General features: G+C 42.7%; 1 protein-coding gene across 5 annotated transcripts in view; it reads left to right on the plus strand.

Annotated features, from left to right (window-relative positions):
- TRPM2 (transient receptor potential cation channel subfamily M member 2) overlaps positions 1-9,963 on the plus strand; it is a 2,537,250-nt gene that overhangs the window by 1,463,054 nt on the left and 1,064,233 nt on the right. The window lies entirely within an intron of this gene.

Genomic DNA, 9,963 nt, shown 5'->3' on the forward strand with positions numbered 1-9,963 from the left:
CTGTTGAGTAAGGTGCAGGAGCCCAGGAAGAAATGGAGGACGAACTGGCGATGGGCATGGAAGACTCAGCAGATGAGTGAGAGCTTGCTCACATTTCGGTTGTGCGAGGTTGGGGGGAGAGGGCAGAGAAAGGAGGCACGATTCTCACCTCTCCGCCACCAACACACCAAGGACTTGGTCCTCCTGGATGCACAAGACACATAAGCGCCTTCTTGCTGGCCTACCTACAACATGACCCTCAGATTGTACGAATTCGAAGTAATGCTGACTACTGGGTTGCCACACTGTTAGATCCCCGGTACAACACAAAATTTTGCGAAATAATTCCTGCCATAGAAAGGGACGCACATATGCAGGAATATCAGCAGAAGGCGGTACGCAATCTTAGATCTGCTTTTCCACTAAACACCAGTGGTGCACAGAGTGAATCTCAACACTTTGTCATGGATAGGAGGAAATGGTCTTTTACTTGTCCACATCTGAGGGACCGAGGGCTGGCTGCTGTGCTCAGACGGCGTTGAGTACAGTGTCCTCGCAGAGTTGCACTTTTAGTCATATACAAAATGAGTTGAAAAAGGACAGATGCTGGTGCAAAGGGGAACAGGTGTGTTGGAAAGGGGAAACAAGTTTGTGTCCGTGGGTTTGGTGGTTAAGCAACAGTAACATTTGCTGAAGAAACACCATCTGTTATGGTGGGACTGGCAGATTTGGATAAGGTGGTATATACTATGTTACCGCTATATAAAAAAATTAAGAAGAAAAGAAAGAGAAAGGTATATATCCCCATCGCCAGTCGGTGTCCACCGTGCTCCCAGATAGAAAAGGGAGAGGTTGGCAACTGGAAGGTTAGGTGGAGGATACAGAGCTGGTTGACTCTGAAACTAAGGGGCATTTTGCACACTACGACATCACAGGTGTGATGTCGATGGGGTCAAATTGAATGTGACGCACATCCAGCGTCGCTCTCGATATCGTAGTGTGTAAATCCTTTTTGATACGATTAACGAGCGCAAAAGCGTCGAAATCGTATCATCGGTGTAGCATCTGTCATTTCCATAATTTCGGAAGGACCTATGTTACGATGTTGTTCCTTGTTCCTGCGACAGCACACATCGCTGTGTGTGAAGCCGCAGGAGCGAGGAACATCTCTTACCTGCGTCCTGCGGCTCACACCAGCTATGCGGAAGGACAGAGGTGGGCGTAATGTTTACGTCCCGCTCATCTCTGCCCCTCCGCTTCTATTGGCCGCCTGCCGTGTGACGTCGCTATGATGCCGCACGAGCCGCCCCCTTAATAAGGAGGCGGGTCGCCAGCCAGAGCGACGTAGCAGGGTGAGTGCATGTGAAGCTGCCGTAGCGATAATGTTTGCTACAGCAGCTATCACAAGATATCGCAGCTGCGACGGGGGCGGGGACTATTGTGCTCGGCATCGCAAGCATCGGCTTGCGATGTCGTAGTGTGCAAAGTGCCCCTAATAGTAGCCTGAACCCAGTTAGACGCCACTCGGATCTGGAGACTGGGAGCCCTGTTTGCGTCACAGGGTCCACACGCCCACCCAGCCCAGAAAATCCCTGTTAACAACACAGGGGCCATTGGGTACGCTGTCCGTGTGCGTAGGGGACACACCTGTGGAAAGCAGGCGCATCAGCAGCAGCAGTCCTGTTAATGCCACTGGGCTGCACTAGCAGGACTGGTAGGACAGGAGCTGGTCTTAACCGTTCTGCGTTACCAACTGTGGTGGCGGCCTGCATCGACGCCCTATCCCTGCCTACCTCTGGCCTAAAGCCGTAATAGGTTCAACACATGGAGTTGTGCTCTTTCGGAGCATAATAGAAGACTGCGCACCTCCTTGTTGGCTCCAGCCCCTTTTTTAACCTGGGTCCGCCCCAAACCAGGGTGGACCACAATGCACCTCCTGGAGACAAAAGCAGAGTGACACGTCATGAGTGGCATAACTAGCGTCCTATTCGAAACCGCCACTTCAATGATGACCGAATGGCAGCCACGACCCAAACACCTCACCAGTCATCGTCTGACCAACAATAATGAGGTGACAAGTCATAGGGGCGGGCCTCTGCAAGCCAGTTGGGAGTGGCCTGGCCACAATGTCAGGACACCTGATGTATAGCAGCCGCTTTTTGGATGCCACTTATGTCCAGCACTGTTTGCTATAAAAATAGCGTAGCAAAATGTGCATCAGGGTTTAATGCAGAGGTGCTGGAAAATGCTTGGCACCGGTGGGACACAAAATTAGTATAGCAGACACTTTTTGGATGCCACTTATCTCCAGCACTGTTTGCTATAAAAATAGCGTGGCAAAAGTGGACAGGTGGGTACAGTAGCCGGGTTCTCTAGGTCAGTGGACATGAAAGGAAGCCTTACTTTCTATCCCTCCTAATGGTGAAATGCAGCAAGGAATTCCCTGAGCTTAGTTACACAGACGCTGTTATCTGATGCTGTATACAGCGTTTCCACGGACCTGACTGTCACCTATGGCTCTGAGCCTGAGAAAATGAGCCCAGAAAAGGGTAGAAATAAACTTCTGTCCCTAATCTGTAGAGCACTGTGTGTATAGCGTACACAGCCTGAGCGGCGCCAGGAGCTGCGTGAGCGGGGACTGTCACCTACACGCAGAAAGCAGATAATGGCGCTGTGAGAGAAAATACCCGTATTTAGAATGCAAGGACATGTGACATTTACAGCCTATGACACATGCCCTTGCTTATCTGGCAAGAAAGACGACTTAGCTGTGTGTGTGTCTGGGATTGACTGACATGCTGGCCCGCCCCACTGCACGCACGCTTAGGGAAAAAAAAAAATGGCGATCGCCATTATCCCAGCAGCACTGATCTAAACGCGCCGCCCCCGCACACTATAGGCTGAAATTAGATAATAGTGTGAATCACAGAGTGACTCACACTATTACAGTAAAAAGCCAGCTGTAACTAGCTAGGCTTTTTGCTGATCGAATCGTTCTCGAACGTAACTTGAGCTATCGAGCTTTTAGCATAAAGCTCGCGTTCGCGTTCGATCTCGAGCCCCCCCAAAATCGCTCGAACATAAAATTAGCGAACCTTGAACCTCGAACATCGCTCAACTATAATCTTGAGGAAAAGTGTACTGAGCAAGGTGTGGAGGGATACGCAGTTCCGAATTATGCACAGGGCAATCAGACGTCAGCTGCAATGAGGAATAAAATACATTGCCCAAAATGTAAGCTCAGAGATGCAGATCTTTTTCATGGCCTTTGGGACTGCCCAACAGTAAGAGCTTTATGGGAAAACATAAGAAATATGGCGGAGAGGTTGTGGAAGATAAACATACCTCTGAGTCCACTGAGATACCTATTCCACTGTGAGTCAGGCGAGGGTGAGAAATCTATGGAGGGAGGGGGGGGCTAGTCCGATTTTGTTTCACTCTATATGCCTAATGGTTAAACGATTAATCCTAAAGCACTGGCTAGATGACCGGCTACCTGAATTTGGCGAGATTATCGGGCAGCTTAAAGCCTTACTCAATCTAGATTGGTGGGAGGCAGAACGAAGTAAGGAGCAAGGAATTAAAACATTTATAACAAAATGGAGGGCATTTATGCTGCGCTATCACACTGAAACAGAAATAATTAACTACATGACACCATTTAGATCAATGACATGGTATTTACTGGAGCATATAAATGGCTCGTTGGGAAAGTTGAAAGTACCCATGGATAATTAGAAGGAAGAAGAACCTATGCTGTTAGACATACAGAATGGGAGTTGGTATTTCCAGGGTGGAGTGGACCACCTCTATAAAGTCAGAAAAGAAGCTAGCTGCGTGGGTTGGGGGGAGGGCTAGGGAAGTTCAAGGCTCTTGATTTATAGTTTAAAGAGAGAGAACACAAAAGAACACAATGTTATTATGACCCAATTGTGATTAATGTCTATCTCATGTTTATGTTATGATGTGTAAAAAAAAAATAAAAATTATTAGTTAAAAAAAAAATATATAACATGTTAGTTATAGAGCACAAACATAAGACTGAGATATTAAATAGGCATTTCTCATCTGTGTTCACCAAGGAACTAACTGTTCCAGGTATCATTCAACAAGTGAAAAATCAAAGTTCACCACCCAATATAATTAATTTAACACAAGATGAAGTACGCCTACGTCTGAGTAAATTAAACATTGACAAATCCCCAGGGCCAGATGGCATTCACCTACGAATATTGAGGGAATTGAGCTCCGTAATCGACAGACCGCTGTATCTCATCTTTTTAGACTCGCTTGTAACAGGGTTGGTGCCTCAGGATTGGAGGATTGCTGATGTGGTACGGATATTTAAGAAAGGTAAGAGGGTAGATCCAGGCAACTACCGTCTAGCAAGCCTGACATCAGTAGTATGCAAAATTTTTGAGGACATTTTAAGGGAAGACATGCAAAAATATATTGCAGAAAATAATATAATAACTGACAAACAGCATGGATTCCTGAAAGATAAGTCGTGTCTAACCAACCTGTTGGGGTTCTATGAAGGGGTAAGTGCAAACCTGGATATTGGTAATGCAGCTGATGTGATTTATTTGGACTTTGCAAAGGCATTTCATACTGTACCACATAATAGCTTTATACTAAAGCTCCAGAAGCAAGGACTAGGGGAAACTATATGCAACTGGTTAAGGAATTGGCTAAAAGATAGAAAACAAAGAGTAGTCATAAATGATACATTTTCTAAATGGGCTATAGTCAGCAATGGGGTGCCGCAGGGATCTGTGCTTGGACCGATTTCTTTTTAATTTCTTTATTAATGACTTTGTGGATAGATAGTAAAGTGTCAGTCTTTGCTGATGACACCAAACTATGTAGGATATTAAAAACTGACCTTGATAGTACAATATTACAAAAAGATCTGGATAAAATGTCAGAATGGGCAGATACTTGGCAAATGAGATTTAATGTTGATAAATGTAAAGTAATGCACCTAGGACGGAGTAATCCTATAGTTGCGTATACATTAAATGGAAGTAAACTCGGGACTACACAACAGGAGAAGAACTTGGGTATTCTTATTACAAATAAGCTGAGCAGCAGCACTCAATGTCAGGCAGCAGCTGCTAAAGCAAACAAGATTTTAGGGTGTATAAAAAGTGAGATTAGATCCCGTGATCCCAATGTATTGTTACCCCTCTATAAATCACTTGGAAGGCCACATCTGGAATATGGGATTCAGTTTTGGGCTTCACATTTTAAAAAGGACATTCAGAAGTTAGAGTCAGTTCAAAGGCGGGCAACTAGACTACTACAAGGAATGGAAGGCCTCTCATATGATGACAGGTTGAAAAAGTTAGATATGTTTAGCTTAGAAAAAGACGTCTCAGAGGAGATCTCATTTATATGTATAAATACATATGTGGTCAATATAAAGGACTGACACATGACTTATTTCTTCCAAAGACAATACTAAGGACAAGGGGGCACTCACTGCGAGTGGAAAAAAAGTGATTCCGACAGCTAAATAAGAAAGGGTTCTTTACAGTTAGAGCAGTCAGACTGTGGAATGCCCTACCACAAGAGGTAGTAATGGCAGATACTATAACAGCTTTTAAAAAAGGGCTGGATGATTTCCTCAGTACACAAAACATTGTTGGTTATAAATGATTTAAGGCCCTGTCACACAGAGAGATAAATCTGCGGCAGATCTGTGGTTGCAGTGAAATTGTGGACAATCAGTGCCAGGTTTGTGGCTGTGTACAAATGGAACAATATGTCCATGTTTTCACTACAACCACAGATCTGCCAAAGATTTATCTCTTTCTGTGATGGGGCCTTTAGTGACCAAATGTAGAACTGGTGGTAGACGGTTGAACTAGATGGACTTAAGCGGGCTCTACACACTGTGACATCGCTAGCCGATGCTAGCGATGCCAAGCGTGATAACACCTGCCCCATCGCACATGCGATATGTGGTGATCGCTGCCGTAGCGAACATTATCGCTACGGCAGCGTCACACGTACATACCTGCTCTGCGACGTCGCTGTGACCGGCGATCCGCCGCCTTTCTAAGGGGGCGGTTCGTTCACCATCACAGCGACGTCACAGCAGCATCACTGAACCGCCGCCCAATAGAAAAGGAGAGGTGGAGATGAGCGGCTGGAACATCCCGCCCACCTCCTTCCTTCCTCCTTTTCCGGTGGACGCAGGTAAGGAGATGTTTGCCGGTCCAGTGGCGTCACACATAGCGATGTGTGCTGCCGCAGGAACGACAAACAACATCGTACTTGTCGCTGCAACGATATTAAGGAAATGAGCGACGTGACAACGAGCAATGATTTTTGACGTTTTTGTGCTCGTTAATCGTCGCTCATTTGCGTTACACGCTGCGATGTTGGTAATGGCGCCAGATGTGTGTCACTAACGACGTGACCCCAACGATATCTCGTTGCCGATGTCACGTGTGAAGCCCGCTTTAGGTCTTTTTTAAACCTAAGTAACTATTAACTCTGTAATATTGCGATCTTTGGGAGAAAGAATGATTAAATTGACAGGTCAAGAATAACTTTTAGTTATTTCTTACAATGTTACTCGCACGGTATAAATGAATAGATGGTTCTATTCTTTGGGGTTATGCAATTACAGCAATGCCAGATGTATATCTTTTTTATGCTTGCTTACTATCACACACTAAGAATGCTTTTTTTTTTTTTATTTACAAAAAAAAAGTTTTGGCATCAACATATATTGAGAGCTATAATGTTTCTAGATTTCTGCCAAAAGGTTATGTGCAGGTTTGTTTTTTGCAAGTTAAGTTGACATTTCTATTGGCACCATATTCGGGCACATGACATTTTTGAATCGTTTTTTATTCTGATTTTCGGGAGGCAGAGTGAATATGAAACAGCAATTTATTAATTGTTTTTTGGGATTCTCTTTATACTGTTCACTGTATTGTAAACATAATTACAGGTTTATTCTTAAGGTCAGTAGGATTAGAGCTTTTACGCACTACAAACAATATTTGGACAAAATAATTGTTTTTGCATCACTTTATTCTCAAAGCTATAACTTTTTTATTTTTCCCCTGATGGACCTCTATTGCAGCTTGTTTTTTACAGGACTAAATTACATTTTCAGCAATACCATTTTATTTACATGAAACTTCTTTGATCAGGTTTTATTCCACTTTTTTCCGCAGTATGATGATATAGTATATTTTTGCCACATTTATTTATTTTTTTTAGGCTGTTCACTGAGGGGTTTATCTTTTATAGATCAGGTCATTCCAAACATGGTGATACCAAATATATGTACTTTTGTTTGTTTATTTTTGTTTTCATATAAATAAATTTATTTTTGGGTATAACATTTTTTAAACATTTTTGTGTACTTTATTTTGTGCTTTTGTTTTATATATTTTATAGGTTTTTATGTTTCTTTTTACTTTTTAATTATTCTTTTTATGAGATTTTAACTTTTATTAGTTTTATTAGTTTGATCACTGGTATAATGTATTAGAAGAAGGTTCGGCACTCACAAAATTCCTTATTGCAGAATTTATTCTATTTTTTTCATTCCATTTTCTTTCTCAAAAAAATATAGGATTTTTGTGAGTGTTGGTCCTTCTGATTATACTGTTTCTGAAGCCCATCCTGGACTTCGTGCACCACGGGTAATACGTGTCCAACTGGTCTTGTGATTTTTATTGGTATAATGTATTGGCATACATCAGCATGTCAATGTATTATACTGTCAGTGTGAGACTGGCAGATTGAATGTTGCAGGCATGTATCTGATAGGCCACCGTACATCATCATTTGACCTCCGGCTGCCATGAGAACCCTCCGTTCCCTTGTGATCATGTCATGGAGGTGGCGGAGGTGAGTGAAAAGCAGCACACTCCCTTTAAAAAACTTCTATATACTGTGATTGCTATTGATTGCGGCATATGGAAGATGGCAAATGGTTAACATCATCAGGTCTCAATGATGTCTCTGGTCAGAACTACTGTTCTGCAATATAATCAATATACCTGTGGAATTCTGAGGATCCCAATCCTCTCCTGATCACGGATCATAGAAAAAATGTTGGTGCTGCATAAAGCCCAGCAACTGCAAATATTAACCCCTTCACCCCGAGCGATTTTCCGTTTTTCCATTTTTTTTTCCCGCTCACCTTCCAAGAGCCGTAACTTTTTTATTTTTTTTTCAATCTTGCCATATAATGGCTTGTTTTTTGTGAGTCAAGATCTACTTTTGAATAAAACCATACATTTTACCATATAGTGTACTGGAAAATGGCAAAAAAATTCCAAGAGCAAATTGCAAAAAAGTGCGATTTCATGATAGCTTTTGGGATATTTTATTCACAGTATTCACTAAATAGTAAAACTGATGTACCAGTGTGATGCTGCAGGTCGGTGCGAGTTCTAAGATACCAAACATGTATAGGTTTACTGTTATCTAAAGGGTTAAAAAAATTCAGACGTTTGTCCAAAAAAAAATAGGGCACCTTTTGCGCCATTTTCCGTGATCCGTAGCATTCAAATTTTTCAGTGTCATGTAAAACTCTTGAAGGGTCCTTACCCCCCTCTTTGCCATCAGCCACAGATCGTCATGACGATTATCTGATCGGCCTGAAAGTTTAGGTATTTATGACTTTGGGTGATGGTAGAGCTGCAGCCAAAGGATGCATAGAAAAGACAATCCTTTGTTCTATTGGAGGGAAAACTCCTAATACAGTTTTTTACATGGCCCGTTAATGCTAGAAAAATGTAAAGCATATTGCCAGAATACCTGTGGAGCGCTGAACCCAGTGCACCGTTTAATTTGACTGGGAGATCGCTGGTATCATGACAAATTAGTATTGGCCAGTAAAATCATGCTAGATGTGTTGTGTTTGGTATCTATGTAAATGTAAAATCGAGATATAAAATATGATGCTAATATCTTTCAACTGTGTGGCTCAGGGGCAAAGATATGTGAAAAGCTAGAATTAAAGAACTTTGGGACAATCTGGCACAGCCCACAAGAGACTGTAAAATGAGGTCACAGAGAGGGGGGTTACCTAAGGGCATAAAAGCGACTAGCTCCTTGATGGGGGGAGTCAGTACTGGAGGGCATCAGTAAATGGTGATGCTGGCCGATTCTACCATCTTCTTCTCTTGGAGTCCCTCCCTCCCTAAATTCAGACGTCACATCTATGGCACGAGTTTAGTAAGTTTCACGTTTATACCTTTTATTTTTATGTAACTGTCTATACTGTAATTGTATTGTTCTCTTTTGTAAATTCTTGCATATTTTTTTAAACACTGCCTATTTTCGGATTAAATATATAAAATTTAATAGCTTCTTTCCTCATGCTTTATATACGAATCCAAAAACCCGAAGGGCCTTATGCTATCTTTAACGGGTACCCGGACTGCCTGTGAAATGTTCCGTTGGTGGCAGCGTAATTTTTATTGCATAGAATTATTGGAGTGCTATCATTAAGCATTCCGAGGTATATATATATATATATATATATATATATATATATTCCATTAGCGGGAATTGGTGATATCTACATTTACCCTTGCTGTGAAACCTCCAATATTTGGCATTATTAGCTCAGCAGCCTCATTCTGTTCATTGTCCTGCAGTACCAAAAGTGGCCTGCCGGCAAGAGGGGCACTAGAAAGTAGTCGTGGTTGTGAAAAATCAACGAACATCTGCGGGATATCTGAGTAACCATCCCCGGCTGTTTGTGACAAATTGGTGGCAGCGGTAGGATATAGAGCATAAAGCCTGCTTTACACCTTGCAATTAAGCATACAATATCGTATGCGATCGTACCCGCCCCCATCGTATGTTGGGCACGTTCAATGTGTTGAATGTGTCGCACAAACGAATAACCCCCCCGTCACACGTTCTTACCCGTCTATATAACCTCGATGTGAGCAGCGAACATCCACTTCCTGGAGTGGGAGGGACATTCGGCGTCACATC

The sequence above is a fragment of the Anomaloglossus baeobatrachus genome, chromosome 7, assembly GCF_048569485.1.
Source record: "Anomaloglossus baeobatrachus isolate aAnoBae1 chromosome 7, aAnoBae1.hap1, whole genome shotgun sequence".
In the NCBI taxonomy this organism is placed as follows: Eukaryota; Metazoa; Chordata; class Amphibia; order Anura; family Aromobatidae; genus Anomaloglossus; species Anomaloglossus baeobatrachus.